This window comes from Netta rufina (genome assembly GCF_964035555.1).
Source record: "Netta rufina genome assembly, chromosome: 2".
NCBI classification, from domain to species: domain Eukaryota; kingdom Metazoa; phylum Chordata; class Aves; order Anseriformes; family Anatidae; genus Netta; species Netta rufina.
This window is the reverse complement of record NC_140124.1, coordinates 24108745-24131775: the sequence shown is the minus strand read 5'-3', so window position 1 is coordinate 24131775 and position 23031 is coordinate 24108745.

Sequence of the window (23031 nt, the reverse complement as noted above, 5' to 3'; positions counted from 1 at the left end):
AAAGTGGGAATGGGGCAGAGAAGATAATCTCACACGCACGTGTCTGTACACACACACACACACACACACGCACACACATACCTTAAGCAAATACTCCGTGATTCACTACGGATAGCAATGTGCTAGGCTTGTGGGAACAGTTAGGGAATTACTCTCTATATTAAACCTTCAGATGTTTAGTTGAGCAGCATAATTGCTTGCCTCCCGATTTAAGCTGCCAAGTAGATGTGTCTATGAAACTACCCTTATATTCCTAATTGAAATCTTTGTTACATTTTCAAAAATTCTTCAGATTTTTGCAGCAAGTTTTTTTTTTCTAAAAATAGCTAATTTTAGTCATCAAACTGCACACAATTTAAGTAGCAAAGATAATGTATAAAAGACTTTTCTCTTACAAAAAAAAGCAACATGAAACCCAAACAAACCACGTCTAAGGCAGTTTCAGTGTGTGATAAAGTCAAAAGTTCAGTGGTCACTTTTTTCCCCCTTCAGAAATGCAGGAGAAAAATTGTAGTAACTTCTAAATAGGATTGTGACTGAAAGTGGCTTTCTGATGGCTTTTACCAGATCCTGAAACAGAGATGTCACTGGGGAAAATTGTGTTTTAATGGCTGTGCAAATATTGAGAATATTTCCATGGTTCAACTCTTTGAAAGTGTAGACTCATATCCTAGTTCATTAAGAGGCCTTTCGTAGCTACTTGAGCATTCAAGGATTTGCCTTATTGGGTGTTCTTTTCTTATTAAACACCGCTGGAGTTTAATAAGATGGCAGTAGCACAAATCCTTTTCCCCTCCTTTTAAACACTGAAAACTAACCAAAGTGTTACTGCATTTCTTTAAAATGTAATTCAATGCACCCAGCAAGCAAAGGATGTCAAATTTATGTGTAGAATAATATTGCCTAGCAAGCGGTTCTGTCCTAGCAGGAGCATAACTCAGCAGTGGTTTTTGCACCATACCCTGCTCTTTCTGAATGCAAAGCATTGTATTATGATCAGGGCAGGTTTATTCCACCCTTCAACACAATGTTCTCCCCAAACACAATGTAGCAGGGGCTTCCTTTTCTAAAATCACACAACTTTGTTTCTTGCAAAGTTTGCATTTGAATGATTCATTCAGAAAAGCGATCTAAAGACACGTCATCCAGCAGTGCCTTCCAATCAGATCAGGATAACTATAGAAAATAACTTGAAAGGTGCTTTGGTGTGGAACAGCAAACAGCTTGGGATAAGGAAAATTCTCCATTTCACTCTGTAAGCAGCAAAATAACACAGCTGGATTTAATGGCTCATTAAACAAAAGTTTCTCTGTACCTTAGTATCTGCCTTGAATTAAATGGAACAGTTTCAGCATCTCTGTTTTCTTTTCAAGAAAACTTTCTGAAAGGTAAATAACATGAGGAAAAACAGAGATGTTAGCCAAGACCCATCAAAGAAAGAAATATGCATAATGGGAGTAAAACCTTAAAGAATTTGTCTTGTATCTGTCAGCTGAGTATATCTCATCATTTTTTGCTTTGTCCTTCTCACAGGCCTATTTTGAAAACTGGCATGCTACATAGCCTAAGCAGAGTAACCAAATTCAGAGTACTGAAATAAACATGCAATTATTGCCATGTTTTTAATATGGATATAAATGGTCTGAGGAGATAATGAAAAAAAAAGGAATAACCCAACACTTCAGGAATAGTGGCAAGGTGCTGTAATTGTCAGCCGATCAGACAAGTTGGGCTTGCTCTGGCAGAAATTGTCTTCCCATTGGTTGCAAAATGTGCACAACTCTCAAAGAAAACACACAGTCCTTTATGCCACCGTTGGCTTTTTTTTTTTTTTTTGTACAGTCATTACTGAAGAAGTGTGAACACCAAATGTGTTGTCTTAATGTATTTAAGACTTTGCTGGTGAAAGCATAAAAATCCTTACAAAGATGCAGCACTGCAGTGGAAAATCAAACAAAATCAAACACAAAAGACTGAAAGAGTACATGCCATGTATCAGTAAGCAAAAGCTTAATCTTCACATAGTTCTCTGAAATCACAAGGTATCCAAACACGTGCAAGGTTTTAAATAAATTGCAGGGAAAAACAGGGTCTTGCCAGCTTCAATTTTCTTTTGAATGAAATCCACCACAGAGAAAGAAAGGAAACAGGCCATGGTTCCTTCCTGGTGTCGGCCTCCTCATTAGGTTTTTGTTTCCCTCCTCCAAACTGGTAAATTTAATCCTGTAAGGAAACAATATAAATTATAATAAGCTTCACGACTTGCATTTTTAAATGATTTTTTTTTACTTGGTAAATAATAGGTTAGTCTAAAGCCGGTTATGAAGACACCAGCTCAGAGCAAAGGACAGACATCCAAAGCACTTTCAGAGCTGGTACCTCAAGCAAATGAGCTTAGAACACCGATGTTTGCAGGGTGGTTACCTAAATGGGATATATTAATCCATATTCATATATATTTGCCCCGAGTGCTAATCTTCAGAGGTGGCATCAGCATTCACATTCTCCATGGAAATTACAGGCGGCTATAAATAGACAGCTGGCTCTGCTAAAGGTGGTCACACCCCAAGGATGCAAAGGAAGGTTGCTAAATGCTGGCACAGCTTCAGGAGTTTATGAGCTCTTTTTGCCCCTTTTCTTTTGGAGACTCTAGTGATTGCCTTCCCAGCACTGCTTGTGACCAGTTTATGAAAAGGTTCCCTCAGCTTTGCTTCCCAAGAGTTATTTGAGGTACTTCGAGGTGGCACGGACACTTTTGTAAACACAGCCAGGTGACGGAGCTCCTTGGTGCCCTGCCTTTAAACACATTCCCTTTTACTTGGGTGTTTTCCTACTTATAAAAATATATCAAAATCCACTCCTTTCATATATAGAAAGTAAACATTACACCAAGAGTTTCGTTTACATTATCTTTCACTCTGCTAATGACTGCTGTTTACAGAGGCTCCATGCTGTGATTGGACTTGCAGGAATGTACCAGGATGTCCCTGAGATTTACACTAACCAGGAGGCAGGCCAAGAATATTGGAAGCATCACTTTAAAACAAAACTAACAACTGAAGGTGAACTAGGTGAGGGCCAGATAAAGGCTGGATGGACTGGAGCTACTAGAGGGATTCTGTAATTAAGATACTTAGCTCTTAATAAACATCCAAGTAGATTTCTCTGCCAAGTAATAAAGTGAGACTTCGTTTCCTGATAATGCTGAGAAATTCTGCAGTTTTACAAAGTTCAAATATCCTTGTTTTACAGGGATTTTCAAGACCAAGGACTACAATTACAAACCTGCTACATTTTTTAAATGTTGTTGCAGGAAGACATTCAGATACGGAGGAATTTTAGCACTTAAGAAAAAGAAAACTTAAAATTAAATATTCATCAAGCATAGAACTGGTTTGTATTAGCATGTCCTAGAACTATTTAAATCAAACTGAATGCAGGTGCCAGTGAATCTAGTCTAGCCCTCATTTCAAAAGCAGGAGAAAAACAAGACATCAGTTTTGAATTGCAGTTTCAAGTATAATATTTTAATTGTGGCTTTCATCAAAACACCCTAATCTCTACACAGCATCTACACTTCATAATTTCCAGGGTTCCTGTCATGATTCTTTATAGCTCTTCTTCTGCCCTTCAAGTGCCAGAATACCTGACTGGGATTAACAAAAGCCTGTTCTTAATGATGCATGGCAGCATCTTGGGCCCTCCTGGAGCTTGGTCTACCACCTCTTGAGTCCTGCTTGGGTTGTTTCCTAAATGCCTTTGGAGCTTGCATGGAATGTCTGTTCCACATGAAAGTCCCACTTTCCCCAGGGTCTAGGAGTTTGGCTGAAGCCCCAGTCAATCTTGTTTCAAGGAATACATTAGAGTTGACCCATTCAATTTACCCTTCATAAGCTCAAAAAGAAAAGCAGTGATTCACATCAAATGCAGAGGTTCACAACTGCTTACCGGGGAAACACTGCTGCCACTACTGCCCAAGCCAAGCCAAACCAAATCAAGCCAAACCAAGCCAAACCAAACCAACAATACATTTTAGGGATTACCTCTTTGGAGTCCCAAAGCAACGAAAGAAGCAATGAAACTCCCCAGACTCCATCCAATGTCAAGCTTGCATTCTCTACCACCACCGCCACCCACAGTACAGCTGTGAAAAGTGAGCTTGCAGTTTGGAAACCACGACTGTCCAGATCCAGAACAGCTGCTTGATTTCAGGCTAAACCCAAATTGCTGGAGTTCAGCACCTGGCATAACCAGCAGGGGCATCTAGGACACGTAACAAAATGATTTGGATAAAAGACAAAGAACTTTTTCTGGAGTTACCGAATTGCTCAGATCGGAGAAAAACTGCATTTTAATTAGATAATTATATTAATTACAGAGAACATTCTCCATTCCATCAGTGGACCTCAAAAAACTTTTCAAAGGAGGTCAGCACGACACTTCTCCCAGAGATATGCTAAAATTTTCCAGTGACAATACTACATTTTCTGGCTTCAAGTTTGGCTCTGTATGCAAAACTGATCACACATTCTCCAAGGCAGGGCCTGAGCCTAGGAGATGGGGAATACCTTCATCAGAAGCTTGCACTTTCAGAATCAAACCCTGTAACATTAAAAGCTTCCCTAGAAATGAACAAAGCTGCCACCATTTAACATGGGGAATAACCTTAGCATATTGGCAACCACTGCCAGCATCAATGTGGAACAAGGTCTAGATCAAACAATAAACTCAATGGGAGTGAAACAAAAAAAAAAAAAGAAGAGGTGATTTCATTCCAAATTTCCCAGGTGGATCTGGCTGGGGGAAAACTAGAAGACAGTGCATAACCAGAGAAACAGAACGGCTGGCGATCACAGTCTCTGTGAAGATGCATTCAGATGCACTGCCTGCCCTATTCGGGAAGCAGGGATGGATGAAGACCTTCCACCATCCCCACCAGCACTACAGTGGCCAGGTCCTTCTGATGATGAACTCTGAGTATGGTTGCCACGGTAATTCTACTTTGTATAAAATCCTTATGTGAGCTTTGACACGGAGAACAGGCCTGATGGTTAGGAATATATACACTGAGAGTATCTGAGGCTTGTATTGGAGCCCCTAATTCTCTGAATGATTATTGTCGATTCAAAGTGGGGTCAACAGGTGAAATCCCTTCTGTTTATACCTCGGAGCGCCCTCATGGTTAACGCCTTCACCTGGGAAATAGGAAACTGAGGTTTACCTGTCCTGAGGCAGAGGAAGAAACTGAGCACAGGGATGCCACCTCTCAGAGAAGCACTGTAACTGCTGTGCTATGGGACAGAAGATGTCTGTCCCTGTCTTTTTGTTTGGTTTACAATGAGACTTACTGTGTAACATCAAGTAGACACCTCCCTTAAACTGGAGGAAGAGGGTGTCTAGTTGTCCACTGCAGAAAATCCAAAATAACACAAACATGAAATTGTATATGGGTGAGAACCCATTAAAAAAAAAAAAACAAAAAAAACCAACAACACTGTTTCCCCAGTGAGGCTGTCAAAGTGAAACATGGGTTGTTCACACAACCAAGATCCGAGGCAGTTCCTGAAGCATGACTCTCCATACAGTGCTGCCGTTCAGTTGCCGGGTCACTCAGTATTCCACGTTTGCACTCTTAAAGTTATATTTTAGAAATACCCTTGCTTAGAATTTAATACATTTTCCTGATCATACAAATCAAAGTTTTGCTTGGTGACTTGGCAGATTGTGTTTATGGCCTCTGGTCACAGTTTGCTTATAAAAGCGTAAATTGTTAAATGGGATATTTACAACTTGTGATTTCCCAAGAGCAAAATAGGGTTCTTTCAGATCTCTCTGTTTTCTTTTTATTTATTTATTTATTTATTTATTTTTAAAAAAGGACCCTGAAATATAACAGACTGTCTTAAAAATGAACTTGTATTTTTTTCACCACAGGTCCAGGCAGTTTTGATTTTCACTAAACTTAATAGAAGATTACAATGATGATAACAGCAAGTTAATGATGTGCCTGAAATATCAAGTGACCTAAATCAAGTAACTCAATTGTATGTTTGTTATCTAGAGAAATCATCTGCTGCATACATCCTGTTTCTCACAGATCCAAAGTGGGACAAAATAAGGTGTTAACACACCTTAAAATGGCAGTGGTCAGTGTCAGAAGAGAGTAGCTGTTGGTGTAACACTAAAGCTTATAGTGTAAACATTAATCATGCTCTCAAGACATGAGGCAGAGAAGAGTGACCAAAGAGCCAAATATTTTCCTTTTAATTAATAATGAAATGCCCTTTCCTTTAAAAATGCAACTTACCAATTCAATACATGTCCTTTTTGGCAGCATCAGCATCCTTCTCTAGGTGCTTTTAGTTTTTGTATAAATTATAAAACAGGGTGGAGCTGTGCTCCCGCAGTGTCCTTAGCATGCAAAGCATACTCAGAGTGCATGTCTATTTATGTGGCAGCTGATTTAGCATTATTATAAGAGTATTCATTTTACAACACCAGATTTAAAATCAAAATGTGAGCTGACAACCGGAGATACTGTGTTCCTACAAGACGAAATGTGGGGGTATTTAAGATCATCAACAATATATTCTTTCTCTCCCTCCAAAAGACATGCACATAACACAGCCGCTGCTCATCCTCTCTAAAAAAAAAGTACACTATTAACAGGTGATTTTTCCCTCACAGCTTTTATTCCTCTCTTTGTTAGAGAAGTCATTTAAAAAACCTAACCAAACATTATCAATACTATTTGCACTCAGATAATATCTACATGCAATTCGTTGCTATAAATATTAATTAATTGGATCACCAATACCCATAATGCAATTTTATTTTGACCTACATGCCCTATGAACTAGATATTTTTTGGATTCAATTTTCTTAAAACCAACTGTCAGCATCATGTGATGGAAGAGATGAAAAATGAAAATGAGCGTTCCCGCTGTGCAGGTGAGTGACCTGTGGGAGACAGCTCTGCCTGCTAGGATTTTTACACGTACCATCAGACACAGACCAATTGATTAGATCATCTTATACCCGCCACCAACTAGGCTCAAGAGACTAATTAGAGAGAGTACTGCCTGCGCAGGCACCCCATTGACACCTAATTTGCTCAGCCAAAGCCTTTGGGGAGAATGTATTATCTCTGCAGCTGCACTTCATGCATTTCTGATTTGAGGCATAAGCAAGGAGTACTTCTTCACTCTTTTGAGCAAACTGAGTATATAAGCCCTTAAGTGCTAAATACAAGCAGACAAATTAAATCTGGCCAACCTCCCATAAATTCTTTTTCCCCTTCAAATATATATATATACATGTACATATATACACACATACATACACATTTTATATCTGTGTCAATAAGATATGTGCATAAACACAAATGTACAAATAACATGTATGTTTGAGTGTGCGTGGAAGGCATGGATGCATATAAAGACATTTCTATACATATATGCTTTAAAATATGGAATTGTCATGTTTAAAGTGCTTTGTTTCTCAGGGAACTTCTAATTGTGTGAGATTTAACAGCAACACACTTGTTCTAATATATGAAAAATAAATGATCTGCAGTATTGTTAGCCTGGGCTCTGAATTACCCCATGGACAAGGCTCAGAAGACTGCTGCCTGTAAAGTTTCCCTGCATATTTTCAGAGGTATTAGCTCAAAGATTATTTCAATGTAGTGCCTGGCTTTGTTGAAAGCTTTTCTTCGATGGACTATACCTTGTTTGTGATTCCCAAGGAACACTGTTCACTAAAGTTCAATATAAGATTACTACAATTGCTTTCTGCTGGGCTTTAGCTTTATCTAGTTACCCATGCCCCAAAATACACTGGAGAGGCAAGACTTAAGGCTGTCATTAAAAATTTATTTAAAAGGAAAAAAAGATGACACTAGAAAACCTATGTTTTTTTACAGACTGAGAAGGGTTGGAAGAAAATATTTTCTGCCATGGGCTGATATGTGATTCCTGAACTCAAATACTTTGTAACACACAGAAAAATGGTGGATTTTCATCACGGCTAAAATAGCACTGAAATAAAATATCCTCTTTACTGAGATGTGGCTACAAAGGAATTTTCAGGAGTCTAATGAAGGTGTCAATTATTAAGTCAATTTAATTTCAGCTTGTGCCAAAGCCCATGTTGACATTGTCAGTTTACAGTGTCAATTCAAGATTTTGCTGTATCAGAAGAATTAAAGAAGCCTCAGCTAAATATGTGCAAGATACTGGCATGGCCAAATCATCAGATAACCTCCTTTACTAAACACAGTATGAATGTGACTTCCATTTTTTTTTTTTTATAATGACATAACAAAGAGAGAATATCTTCATCTTCCTCTCCTTATACATGTACACATCTTTCCCAATTCACTTTACATTTATGCAGTAATGTTTAATCTTGTTGCATATTCAAATTACACCTCTGGGTTATCTTGGTAACTGTTGGCTGTTCACAGTAGTACTGTATAAGATACTTATACATTATACTAATAATTACTATCTGTCATTAAAAATAAACCACAATTGACAAATAAGGAACAAAGCATTTAGTATTTTTTCCCCATTTTCTAACTCTTTTCCCTTTCCTAGATACTTTCTACTGTGTCTCAGTTACTGTGTTGTTATTCGTATACTCTGGATCTCCTAGACTTATCTTCAGCAACAAATATTGCTCTATATTCTTCTATAGAGTGCTAATGTATGAATCAGAACACAGATTGTATATAAACACATGACTCTTTACAGAATTTGTCTTCCTGCCAAATTTTTTTTTTTCCCATATGGACTTTGTCTTTGGGCAGATCACTGCAACTGCAAGTAAAGGAATTTGTGAGGTGACCACAGGAGCACTGTCTAGTGTCAGGGAGGGTGACAGGGGATGACCCTAGAAGAGATGAGTGCTGGACGAGAACTGTAAACTAGTTAGAGAATAAAATGTTGGAGTAGAAACACAAATTTTTAAACAAAGCAATTTTATGAGCATACATGTACATACATTAAAGTAAACGACATGGCATAACCGTATTAAAGGTGAGCAGTCCATGGCTCAGTGGATAATGGGCTGGGAAGTGGGAAAAGAAGATTTTGACTTATCTACTGAATGTCACCACAAGCAAGTCACTTTATCCCTCTGTAACCTCTGTTTTGTAACCGGGGCTTTGTTTTACATTCCAGCCTCTGGGTTTAGATTGTTTCCCAAAATGAGTGCCCAATTTTGGCTAAAGCAACCAATAGTTCAAACTACATAAATACAGTTAAATTAAAAAAAAAGTGCAATTAGAACAGCTGCAAACTTTGGAGCTTGTTGAAATCCTTACTTGGCCTATCAATTCTCCAAATTGTGCCTTTATGTGCACTAAGAATCCAAAGTGAGAGTCCTGCTTCACCTAGAACTTTGTGAACAAGCATCTGACAGCCCAGTGTGGGAGGCTGATTCTGTAGAGTGAAGACTAACCCTTAAATTCTATGCTAGTTGCTAAGTAGCATATATGCATATCAATAATTGCAAACCAACCAGGCATACTTTGCACATAGAATATTAGAATTAGTTCTTTCATACTATGTCTTTCTAGGAAAAAAAGGAACACAAATTCTGATTATTACTGTAATATTTTATTAACAATATTCACTTCCAATACCATTTGGTAACTGATTGGTTTCACAGATGATTTGTAGGTATACCTTAAACTTTTGAGTGGCTGTGGTAACTTCCAAATGAGTTCTCTCCAAGTCTTTCAGCAAAAATTCTTTACTACCCTAGCTGCCCACAGCTGAATTTTTTTCTTTGAGTTGAGAACAAAGTCCACAAAGCCTTTTACAATTACCATTTGAATAAGGCTTCACATGAAAAATGGCCAGGACTGAATCTACTACATGTCTTCTAGTTTTTGAGAATAAAGCACAGCCCTCTGTGAGCGAGCTCTGGGAAAACTAATACTTCAGACGAAGATACTACAAAAATAGCAGTGTTATTGAGCTCAATATATTTTGCAAGCAAAGCCACAGAAACCTTATTAAAAACAAAAAAGAAAGCTGAGGATTTCAGTACACATCAAGACCAGAAAAATATTAGTGCTGTTTGTTTGCAAGAATATACTTCTCAAACCTGACAAACAGCCAAATACTTACAACTTCTTACACCCTAATTTTTGTTTTTCCTTCTCTAAAGGCTTCAGGATTCAGTTTGTTATTTATATTTTTAATGGCTTAAAAATTTCTCTCTTCTCAAATTCAGTCCCTGTAAAGGCATAAATTTTCACTCGTGATTACATCAGTAGAAAAACTGTAGGACGTAAGCCAAAGATTCTCTAGATTCCAATATGCAGGAAACCCAAACAAGCCCCCCACCCCTCCCCTCTCTCTCTATTTTGTGATTAATGTGATGTGTCTAAATCATTTTGCTTCTCACCCTGATACTTGGGGAAAAAAAAAAGCCTGCCAAAGAACTGACTGAATGTGAACTGAAGAAATGCTTTCTTCCTGGATCTACAAAGAAAGAGCCTAACCCTACTTTTTGCTAATGTTTGACACAGTGGGATCCATATCTCAGCTGTAGCATCAGCTGAAATGCATCAGTAAATGCTGTGCCTGAATTAAATTTGTGTATAGCTTAATTAAAATAACTGACAGAAAGGAAAAAAAAAAGTCTTTCAGCATGGTTTCAGAAAAAGGAAACGTTGAAAGGCAATACACAGCCATTAACATACAGGTTACTGGATTGAATCTCTCTCTGGAGAAAAAGGAGCATCAGGAAGAACAGGTAAGAGATTTCTGAATCACAGTCTCTCACTAAACTGAACAGCCAAAGGGGCTGGAGATTCAAGCACAAGCAACCGGTTTGTCAGCTGAGCTGTTGTACCCTCCCACAATGTTTTATCTTTGGGGAAAAGTCACGAAATTTCCACTGCCCACAAACCTTGTGTCCCTGTCACTTCTCCTAATAGAACTGTCTATACATCAGACTCGGTACGCTAGATCAACTAAAGTATTGGCAGTGGGATTATTTTAAACCGAGATCTTCTCAGTGATCCAGCTTGATAGAAACTTATAAATAGTTGCACCAGCACAACTAGAGGGATTGCAAACTGGTAAGGGAGCAGGAAGGAAGGGCCTGGATAGAGCTAGGCAGAAACTTATCATGCTGTTTTTGCCTGCAAAGACAAAATCATGGAATTACATCCTTATTTTTCATTAACAGCAGTTCCCCAGTGCATTACTCATGGCAAAGCTTCACTTTCTGAAGTCTGAAGCCACCTGCCAACTCACAAATGGCTAATTATTTTCAGGTATCCAGAAACACAGCAAAATCTGCCTTAGCTGGCCACTTAGGGAAGCAGACAGAAGACTCATAATGACCTACTAATTAAAAAGGAAGAAAACTATACTCAGAATATCTGGGAATACCCTTAAGATTGCCTAATAAGGATAATCTCCTGTACTTGTTTCAAGGGAGCAGCAAACAAGAGATGGCTGAGAGCCCATGTATCCAACTGAATGTTTCTTGGATATTTTTGGTTGGTTTTCTTGTTTTTTTTTTTTTTTTTTTTTTTTTTTTTTTTTTTTTCAATAAAAATATGTTGGCATGCCAACATATCAAGGAGATGTTAAACAGATTGTGAAGCTTCAAATCATATTTAACCAGAACTCAGAAACTTTAGATGGGGCAGAAAAACTTCAGATTCTTTGTATGTTAATATCTAGCTTAAAGCGAAGAAGTGCAGATCAACTATACCCCAATCTAAATACCATGAATGAAACTGACTGACTGCCAATCTCAGGACTGTTATTTAATAGGGTCACTGTTACTTAACAGGGCTATTTATCAACTTGAACAGTTGGCCAACTCCCAGTAAAGATGTGATGACATATCAGACCATCTCCTTCCTCTCCCCCCTTCCAGAAGAAATTTATTCCTGGTTTTCTTTGTCATGGCTTTTATCCCCATGGTTGCCACAGAGCTGCCAGGTTGTACCCTGCTGGAACAGTCTACTGGAGAAAATGACATATGATAGACTAAATGCCTGCCAGATGACTCATTTGTATTCACCTTATCCCCCAAATCAAGCACTAAGTCATGTGAAGATTAAAGTACTCACATGTACTCACATGTAGGGCACTTCGTATACATGTGATTGTTAAAACTACACGTTACTTCTCAAAAGATAAGTGCTCTCAGAACAAATCTACCGCTTCCAGTGCAAATCAGTGCAAAGTAGCAATGACATAGTCTTGAGACTGGTGTGGACCATTTTGCTGGTTGACTTAAAGAAGCAAAGACTCCTGGGAACATAAAGATTCTTCTGTGAGGGATCCACAACACTACAAATTACCTTAGTTCTCTCAGATAAATGCTAAACATTAAGAAAACAAAGTTTGAATGTTTATCATTACTAAAAACCATTGTAGTAGCCTGAAAGTAGCTACAGACAGTTTGGGATTAAGCTATGTTTGTTAGCTCTTCTTTGGAGAAGAGAGAATGAATGTTCAGGGAGAGAAGAAACAAGAAAGAAGGAAAAAAAATCCATTTTCACCTGTATTTTATTTTATTTTTAGTGTTTCTCCTAGAGTTTATTTCCAAAAGGAATCTACTTTTCAAACCAGCAGAGAATTTTTAATTAATCCAGAATGTGGAGTTATAACAGCCTTTGTTTTAGCTGGACACAGACATCTCTACAGTCACATTCCGGATAGCAAAGATCCTTCTAGCTGAAAGCTGCTATTTGTAAGAACCATCTGGTTATACAGTCTATTTGCTGCTGTGGATTTCAGAGACTGATCATCATGCCAAAATAGTCATGTCAATTAAAATAAAATTTTTAGGACAGTATTGCAACCCTTAAGCACACATAAAATTAAACAGAATGTAGACCTCACATGCTGAATCACAAGGCTCTTTCCCACAATTGCAGTATATTAAATTAATGTCAAGTTTAAGTAATAGATATATTTAAATTTTGGAATATGTTTCCAAATTTCCATTATGTCCAAAGCTCTTAAGCTATGCGTCCACCCACACCATGAATGTCATATGATATTACTGACAGAGAGATCAGGAAGTCTTTGGAGCTGACCTTTCCAAGCCTGAATCATTGCCCAACCCAACAGTTCTTAAGACTCAAATGGGGCACAGGAGAAAAAAACTCAGTTTAGGAAATGCTTTGGTGTCTATATGGAATATTGCTTGCCTCCATGCTCATTCCCTATTGGCTCTGCTAGTACTTACTGCAGTCCTTTCATCTATCCAACTCCCACTTGGAATTCTTGCTGAAAATCTGTGACATTAGAAACAGTTACTGGCAGCTTCAGGCCAGCTGCGTTTTTCCCTGTCAATCCCATTTTTACATACAAAACCATATGGAGCACTGAAACAGAAATATTTCCACAGTGCGGTCTGGTCTCTGTGGCATTAAATGGAAAAAATGTTCCAGAATTGGCACCTCTTTAGAGCATCAACACAGCAGTGAAGATCTCCTATCTAGTGTATAAAGAGATCACAAAGCTGCATTTTCTTTCTTACAGTTGCCACTCTGACTGCGGTAAGAGCCTTTTCCACATGTATGACTAAGACACTCAAACACAACGCATGATTTGGGAAACCCACCATGAGGTTATTTCTCACAGACACAACTTTTATAAAATGTGGAGCAACCACACCCTTTCAAAATCAGGCCTCCTTCAAATATTACAGAGGCTGTCCTCACAATCCTGATCGTTTTTTGAAAGACTTACATGTTTTGAGAAAGCAGTCTCACACACTCAAGGGGTTTCATACGTGTGGCAGAAATGGTAGATAACAAATCAGGTGTAACATACCATGCATTTTGTGGTATGCAAAAACAAGGATCATGGTCAGATGGAGTACTAAAGACTTTGTTTTCTTGTAACTGCAAGAAATACTTAAACTTTTTTTTTTCTTTTCTTTTTTTTTTTTTTTTTTTCTGAAGCTCCATTATAAATGTAAGGTTTTGCATAGCTCATTTAAATAGTTTAAATGACACAAGGTTAAGAACAGGAAAGCCTTTCACCAAAGGTGGTTAGACCTTTTCAAAGATTTCATATTATTTGAAGCTTACTTTCACTGCATTCTTTTACCTTGGCTGCTTCCCAAGTGGGTATAAGTTAATTAAATAGGATTTTGACTCTCTAACCTCCCTATAAACTGCATCTTTACCTAACTCTATTTAAATAAATCAGATAAAAAAACAATCATGTAGCAGAATATGTATTTTTACAGCTGTGGAAAAAACAAACATGTCTATTAAGCTTATTTGTAAGTACTTAGTAGTCAAAGCAACAGCCAAGAATCATGGATGATTTTAATTAAAATAAATCTGGGTGGGCACATAAATTCATTTACGATGGATTTTCTCAAACTGAAACTTCTCTAGCACTACTGAATAGCATAGCGCTCCAGTAAGTCCTCATTTGTTCATGGTGACTGAAGTTCAATCTGCCTGATTAGCTTGTATTCATTTTATGAGTCATGTAAAGTATAGTTAGTCTCTATGAAAAATATCAAAGTCACGAGGCTGGAAATGGTTACAGGAAAGGGGAGAAAGAAATGGGAGAACAGATGGGCCGACAGTAACAATACAGAACGATATCCAGCATTTCTGTGACACATGCTCTGGGTCTAATTTCAAAAGAAGGTGAAATAGATGCACCAGGAGAACACTGCATTGCTCTCTATGAGCAGATACTGTGATTTCCTGTATACAATTATCCATCTTCACTTTAAAATAATAAATACAGCTTATCATCTTGGATCATTAGGCCCTTCCAAAAAAACCCACTATGGTCTTCTTTTAATTTTATCCTGAAACACACTGTAATTTAGGTATCAAAGATCATAACAGTTACATATGAATAAATTAGTAACTCGCTCACTTGTAAAACCTGAACAAAGAATTAAGCTACCTCTTTGTCTGTAAATGATGTGTTCAGGCCTCGCACAGGCAGTGACAAAGAAGCTACCACTGGGGCCTGAGAAGCGATTACATCTCTAACCCCAGCAGGAACTTCATATATTGGGTTTGTCACAGAATGAAACCTATATGAAATGTAAGCCTTTATATGAATAGTGACAGAACCTAGCCACCTTACTGGTGCACGATGTTCTGATTTTGCAGCCATTAGACGATAAATACACACACATTCAAGAGCGTTTGATTTAGATCTGTCTGCAGTTGATTGATTGGGATGGATTTCTCCATTTCCTCGTATTATTTCCTAATACTTCTCTGAACTTGTCATTGCTGCAGGTAGACACCAAGAAAGTCATCTCAGGTATATGACAACTATCCAAACAGTATGAGCAGAGAGGTATGCCTACAGGCAGGGAGGGAGGCCTGCCCACCATGTCAGATCCTCTGAGGTGTGACTGCTCTTCTCAGTACAACTGCTTCAGCTTTATTTTTTAAATGGCATCATGCGTCATGCTTTGTCCACCTTTGACAAACTGCATTAGACCAGGTTTGTTACCATGCACAGCTTGTGGTAACGAAGATTAATGGGAATAAACTCTTCCATTTTTCACATTGCATGTAAGTGGATCATAGGCTCTCACCAATGAGGTTTTTTCCCCCCTTGAGTATCCATAAAACAAAGGTTTCTAAAGTAAGGTCTAGTGAACAGTGATCAAAAAAAGGCACTGGAATTTCTGGAAATTATAATAAATAGTTTAAAAGAATGTCAACAGCCTGTAACTCTCACTCATCAGAACATTTTTATCCCTACAAGTAAGGGCTACAATAACGGTACTGTAAGCTCAATGAGATACAGACTCTGTGTTTTGAAAGAGCTTTGCATAGAGTTATTTTAATTATTTTCCTTATATAGTAAGTGGAGGCTGAAAAAGAGATTTTTTTAAAATAAGAAATGTTATTGTTAACTCACTAATCACAGCTGAGGGACTTAGGGGCAGTCTGGTTTCTAAAATATCTTTGAGCTTATTTTACAAAATTGACTAAGTTGGTGGTATACCTTTCACATGGATTTTAATGCAAGGCACCAAAACTTCCTTTATGCAGAAGCACAATACACAACACTGGACACTGAAATCATATCCTGGAAAATTTTAGAACACCAATATTTGAAACAGGGGATTTTTATCAATTCAAATAAGTTAATTTTTCTTTTGTAAATGTCTATTTATGAGGTGATTAAGTTTAGAGCTGATATGTAATGTACATGCTACGTTATTTATTTTTAGAACATAAAATGCATATTACCAGTGTTTTGAGAAACTACTGACCCTTACGAGTCAAAGTGAGGGCTTGATTTCTCTCCTTTGATTCTGGAGGCCCAGAACAGATGTGGGGGTTATGAGATTCCCTATTTTGCTTCTTGACATTCAACATGCTTATGGCTTGAGACCAACGGAGTAGCTGGGGGCACTGTGGGTACCAAGATATAGTTAGAACTGCTGGTGTGGACCTCAGAAAAAAGCAGAGATGACAGCAAAGGCACCCAGCATGGCAGGACAGAGGAGAAGGACAAAATGCAGCCAAAGCCAGGCAACAGCACAGCTACAAACGATGAGGTATCACAGCAGAAGCTGCTATAATATGGAAATAGATTCTTACCCTCCAGGCCCATATGTCATCACACCAAGCTAAACTGAAGCTGCCTGCTAAAATGGGCAATTTCACATGCACTTGGCATGGTAACTGCCAACACAGGGCTTGTTTTCCACTGGTGCCACCCACTCTGCTAATCCAATTCTGCTTCCTGATTTGCTTCTAAATAATAATGAACGAAGCAGATGGGAGGGGAAAAAGTTCCCAGCAGTTAAGCCAGCATGTGAGTGAGGCTCTTTGCTTTTCACATATCTTGTGCAAACTAACTCTAAATGCAATGTCAAGTGATTAACAGTGGTTAAATGAGAAAGCCAGAATTTGTCATGTTCTCAGTCATTCAATTGTTGAGCAGGACAAGCAGGCAAACAAAACAGACAGAAGGATAACATGCTGATAAAGAAAGCAGCAACTTTCATAACATTTATCTTGGACAGGGAGAGGGATGGACATCTCCTCTTCCATCATAAATCTTCCTCATCCTCACAAATACCAAGTATTTTTTGGGGAGGGTGAAGGTAGTTAAGCACTACAGCAATACAAAAAATACTTTTTTGTGTCAAACATCCAATAACCAGGACAAGCACAATTGAGAGGGATTCTGTGGTTGACTCCTTTTTGACAAGGAGAGGGGAAACAAGCTGAAGCACCAGGTCAGGGACCAGGGATGTGATGGTCAGAAAAGGAGCAGAAGACATGGAGAGGCAAAGGGCAGGCAGGCAGGAGGCTTCACGTCTTTTCAGCAGCAGCAATAGAAACTATTATTCCTGGGTCACACAACATTATATCCTGTCCAACAAACAGCAGGTAAGCTTGTTTTCACAGTGCACGGTGTTTTCTCTTGTGTCAGCCTGACACAGAGGATAATCACCTCCTACTGCTACCTACTGGCCTCACACTGTGGGTTGAAAGGTATGAATCCCATTGACAACACATCTTGACAAAGGTGAAAGAAGGCATCATTGTGATTCATTACATGTAAACTTTCTTCTTTCAATTCTTCAGCTTCCAAATGCTCAGGGAGTTAAAAATGTTTGTGCAATGCTGTATATATGCCTTCTATGTCTGCGTTATGCCTTCTTTAACTTGTGGTTATTTTCTTCCCCCATGAGGCCTTTGACGCATTCATTGCCCAAACTATATGCTGCTTTTGCAAGACAAAGAGATTTATTGAAAATTAGACCCTTGACTCCTTTATTGTGGAAGCTGGAAGGCTTCAAGTAAGTGAAGGAGACTAGAAAAAGTAAGAGTTTCATGAATGCCTAGAAAATTGCATTTGAGTCCTGCTTCTGCTAGAGCTCCTACATGATGCTAGAAAAGATATTAGAGCTCCTACTTGATGGTAAGGAAGTTATATTAACCTGTTTATTTATTATATATTTTTTTTCTAACAGAAATTAATTTGGCAATTCTCATTTTCCATATAGTACAAAATGGCTTCTGGTTTGGACTGCTGATACACTGAGCATTCACTGTTGCAACTGAGGTCACTGCAAAATGAAATCCAATCTTAACATAATAAGCAATAAAAGATGCTAGCAGCTCTGAGAAATCAGGCAGGAAAATTTGATTTATTTTTAACAATTGCCATCTTAATACCTGTACCTCAGCTCCTAGTGTGTAAAGCAGACACCTCTGTACCAACTCAGCTGTTGGAGGTACTATGAAGGTGGCTTCCTGATGCTGGGAGGAACTAAGGTATGATGCATCACAAAAAAAAAGCCTCCATGGAAATTAATGAGTCTGTATCTGGTGCAGGTTACAGATATTGTAGCCGTAATGCATAGGATCAAACAGTGAATGATGAAGATGAAGATAAACCTTAACTATCCATCTGTGTTCACAATCCATTATCCTGGAAAAAAAAAGAAGTGATTTGAGGTCCCAAGAAATGACAGTATATGACACTGTAAATGAAGACTATAGATGAATGAATAAACCACATGTGGAAGAAATTAAATTTGAAACCTTATTTTTTGTATTTCCTAACTACCGTTTGAATTTGCCACTTTATTAAAAGTTCTCAAAACAGACACTTTAGGAGAAAAGAGTATTGCTAAGAACTAATGGATTGTTTATCTTCCCAGTTAGTCACAAACACAATGAAGAGATTTATAATATAAAACATAAGCCTGGCTCAAATTTACTATCAGCTTCTATTTCTTTCAACTGAAATATTTTGTCTGGTTTGATGTTGCAAGACCAGAGTAATTTAATTTGAGACAGCAGTCTTTGATAACACAGGACAACATATATTCCATTGTGTCGATTTTCTGATCTCTGTTTTTCCATCTGATGTAGCAGCTTTGGTATATGCCTTCTGAAAACTGAAAGAATTTCATGCAGGCATCTGTACTGGCCTGTTCTTTGTACTAATTAAATTAGTTTCCTGTTGAGTAAGTAAAATACTGGCAGCCAGGAACAGTTGGGGAGACAGCTCGGAGGCTTAAGCACTGAACCATGAACTTTTCTGTTTACTACAGTATTAAACAAGTAGACACTCTTGCTGACATTATGGGGAATGAAAGAGCATTCTGTTAAGATATTTGTTTCATTACTGTTCACGAACCACTGATCTTCTATAAGAGAGATTTTTAGAGATACAGTAAGTATTCCATTTGATATAGTTAAGTAAACAACTGTATTATTTGGTTTAAAACTATGCGTGTCAAAGTCAAAGCTGAATTTGAACTTCACGTCTAAGGGGGTCAAAACTCAGAAGGGAGAAATAAGCCAAACAACCACACAATGACCCAGTCTCATCGCAGGCTCCTTACTTCCATTCTAACAATCACAAAAGTGAAAATTGATACAACACACAGATCTTTGGCCCAAGTACCGCACAAGTGGTGTTGACACCTTGAAGGATTAGGGCAAGAGACATCGTGTCTCTGATCTTCTATTCTCGTGCCTTTCGGCAACTGCTGGAGAGTTAGCTGTATGTATATATATAAGGCATAACAACAAAGCAGCACATGCAGTACATGAATGGGAGGTCTAAATATCCATCCTTAGTTCAGTCTCATTTTTCCTTCTAATGTATGAGCTCTTAAAGCATTATAAATTGTTTACATTAAAATATACATGCTTACTACACTACATACACACTGAGACTTTGTGTGCATATATTTAGCTTAAAGCTAATCTCTGAGTAAAACCCCTTTCTGAAAATAGAGATTTATAAAAAGAAACACTGATAAACCTTTAGCTATTGGGACTCTAGTGGTCACTGCAAAAACAGCACTGCAACACAAAACCTGTGTGATTTTGCTGATCACCCCATAAATCTTCCTTTGTCCCATGAGTTTAAGTTTTCAGCCAAGAAAAACAACATTCTTCATAAAATTAATGAAAACAAGCTGCTCTTTGCCTACAGAAAAAGATTTTTCTTAATTACATTTTTTGCTTTGAATCATATATCCTGTAGTTTGATTAAATCCTCTTAGAAGTCAACTAAAAATTAGAGCTTTGCAGCGTGAACCTCAAAGGTGGTGTTTACTTGGAGAATATAAACCCACTGTGCCTTTGGAAGCTGATATTTAAAGCAAGAATAAGAGCAATATCCAAGACAGTTTTTATTATTTTTATTATGTCACTGCATAAATTTATTTTCAGGGCTTAAAGTTTTCAGAGAAATATGATCAGGCCAATGTATTTATTAGAAATAAATGGGCTGTATAAATGAATGTAGATAAAGCGAGAATACTGGAATTCTAGTTAATCCCTTGAGGCAGTAAATCAGGATTTCTAAAGCACTTAATGCAAAATATCTGCATCAAGGGGTTAAATATATAAAATATGAAAAGTCAAAGACAAGAGCTAGATTAAAAGGTTATGTGGAGACGGTGCTGAAAAAAATGGAGCCTGCTGCTAAATAGATATCCAACAGACATTTATTTAGGTTCACTGGCTGCAGCAGCCGCTGGCATACTCTAAATGAACTCATACAACAAACAAAAATCAAATTCTAGCAACAGTCTTTGATCATTTTTAGTCCCAAAGCAGAAAAATTTCCTTGTGAGAACTAAGCTACATGGACTTGATTAAGCTAACACAACTAATTGCCCTAACTGAAAAATAAAAATACAAGTTGTCTATACCCTCATTGCATACATACAGTCTCAGTAGTCCAGATGAGCCTTACATTCTTCCTGGCAGACAAGACAGCAGACTGTGAGAAGACATTGTTAATTTAAATGTTAATTGAATCAGTTTCTATTTACCTGGAAATCTCCCTCCGCTCAAGGGTGAAACTAGTCCAAAGAACTAAGACTGCCAGGCCTGTATCATAGTCTGCATCACCCCAGCTCCGTTCCCTTACAGCTCTGAGATACAATGATGTCCACTGGCTGGAATGTGCTCATGAACCTGTTCAAGTCCATTTTTTTGATTACCAAAGTTTCTACACACGCAAAATGTTATCACCACTAAACTGCTTGTACTTCGTGTGTTTTTTTTTTTTTTTTCCTCCAACAAAATTGCAGTCTGAAGAAATTTTTTCTTTTACTCTGTCCCCCAATGCTTTCATGTAGAGATGTATTCTAAAATCTTGTTTGTAGGTACTACTAAAGAAGCTCTAACTAAAAAAAAATACAAAACTCCACAAATACGATAGCTAACAAAAAAATAAAACATTCCTCATACAAAAAAGCATCTTCCCTTCGATTCTCTGTACCGTAGATGTATTTCTTACACAACTGCAACCACCACACATCACCAGTAAGAGTTGGCTCTGAGCTCAGGAGTGCTCATTTTTGTAAGCTATAAAGGAATAAGGCATACCTTGATATACATATTCCTGTTTTTATGCACATGCTTAAAACTGAACTTCATTTTTGTACTACCATACGAAGACTGTAGCCATGACCTTTGAAGGCACTCCATGCAAAGAGACCGGTAGCCACACAGAGCTTGTTTGAAGTCAATGTGGTTTTCCCGGTGGGAGACAGGAAGAGACAGGAATTACTGAGTTAAATTTGTGTATTAGTATTTTCAACATAAATTAAATACTTGCAGCTAAAGCAATAAATACCGACATCCTACTACACATTGATACCTTTTAGATCTTTGGGAAGGCAAGTGACCTTGGTCCTGCCTCTGTCAGTCTAAACTTTAAATTTTTAATTTTTTAAGGAAATTTAGTCCAGCTTGAGAGAAGAATTCCTGTTCCCCACACTGGCACATCCAGAAACTTCATTTGCTTCAGTAGGTCTTAATCACATCCCTAAAGCTAAATATTTGTTCAGCTACATTCCTAAATTGAGGTTTGTATGAACAGGAGATGAAAAGAGATTTTTCTTTGTATGACAAATTACAGTGCTCATCACTTTTGTTCAACAAGGTCATATCAAATACCATTTCACAAACCAAGGAATATCTTTAAATTACTGTGAAGAGATGCAGAGGATTAGATGCTGCACACATCTTTTCCTGTTTGGGACAAGACTGACAAAATCCACCAAAACCCTGAACATAGGAAATATGCACTTTTTAAACCTTTTTGCCTAAAACTGATAGTATAGAAGTTAGTTTCAAACACCAAATTTTTGTTACTCTTGCCACCTCTTTGCTTTTTACTTACTGTTAAAGATGTACATCTATATTATGCCCAACATAAAGTTGTTCAAATGGACATTAACATGAACTTCTACTTTAACTCTTGAAAGCTTTGGTACCCTGAAAATGCCTCTTAAGCATGCTCTTACATCTTGTTTTATCTAATGTCACTATACTAGATGTTGTCAGATGTTGTCCACCTGAGCAAGCTTTAGGGCATTTTCTCACCTGTTATTTGGCCTCCTGATTATCACTCACGCATAGGAAGAAAACACCAAAATATGCCCAGGGAATGGTTGAGTCTCAAAGCTACTATTTTAAGTGAAGATATTGATAAAAATAGCTAAACACATCAAAGGTGTGTGAACTGTGAATCACGCTCATATGCATACATTTTATTTGTGAGAAGAGGCTATTATGATTATCATATGGATGTCAAAGCTGATCGTAAAATAGTAGTCTTTTGACAACCCAGTTTTACAGTAAATTAAGACATCAGGCAAATACTTGAGAATTCAAGCAAATCTTGAAAAAAATGGCACTTTAATCGCTATTTTTATTCATTTCATAAACCCAATACGTTTACTCCCAAGAGTCTGCATTGGTGTGGGAATATACAAGGAACATGCCAGCACAGCATTGCTAATTCATTTGTATTTGACCTCTGAGGAACAGTTTGTGTCATTGTGGAGCAAAAGCGCTGGTAAAACATTTGTCTAGATAAAAGACCTCAAGCAGTTAACCTGCTCAGCAGAGGCAACACAACCAGGCACCAGGATAATGACCCCTACCCAAATGTGGAAGGTACCTCAGTGTAATACCATGACAGCAAGACAAAAGATGATGGTAGCTCAGCAGGAAAACTGTAGCAATGATATAACTCTCGGTAC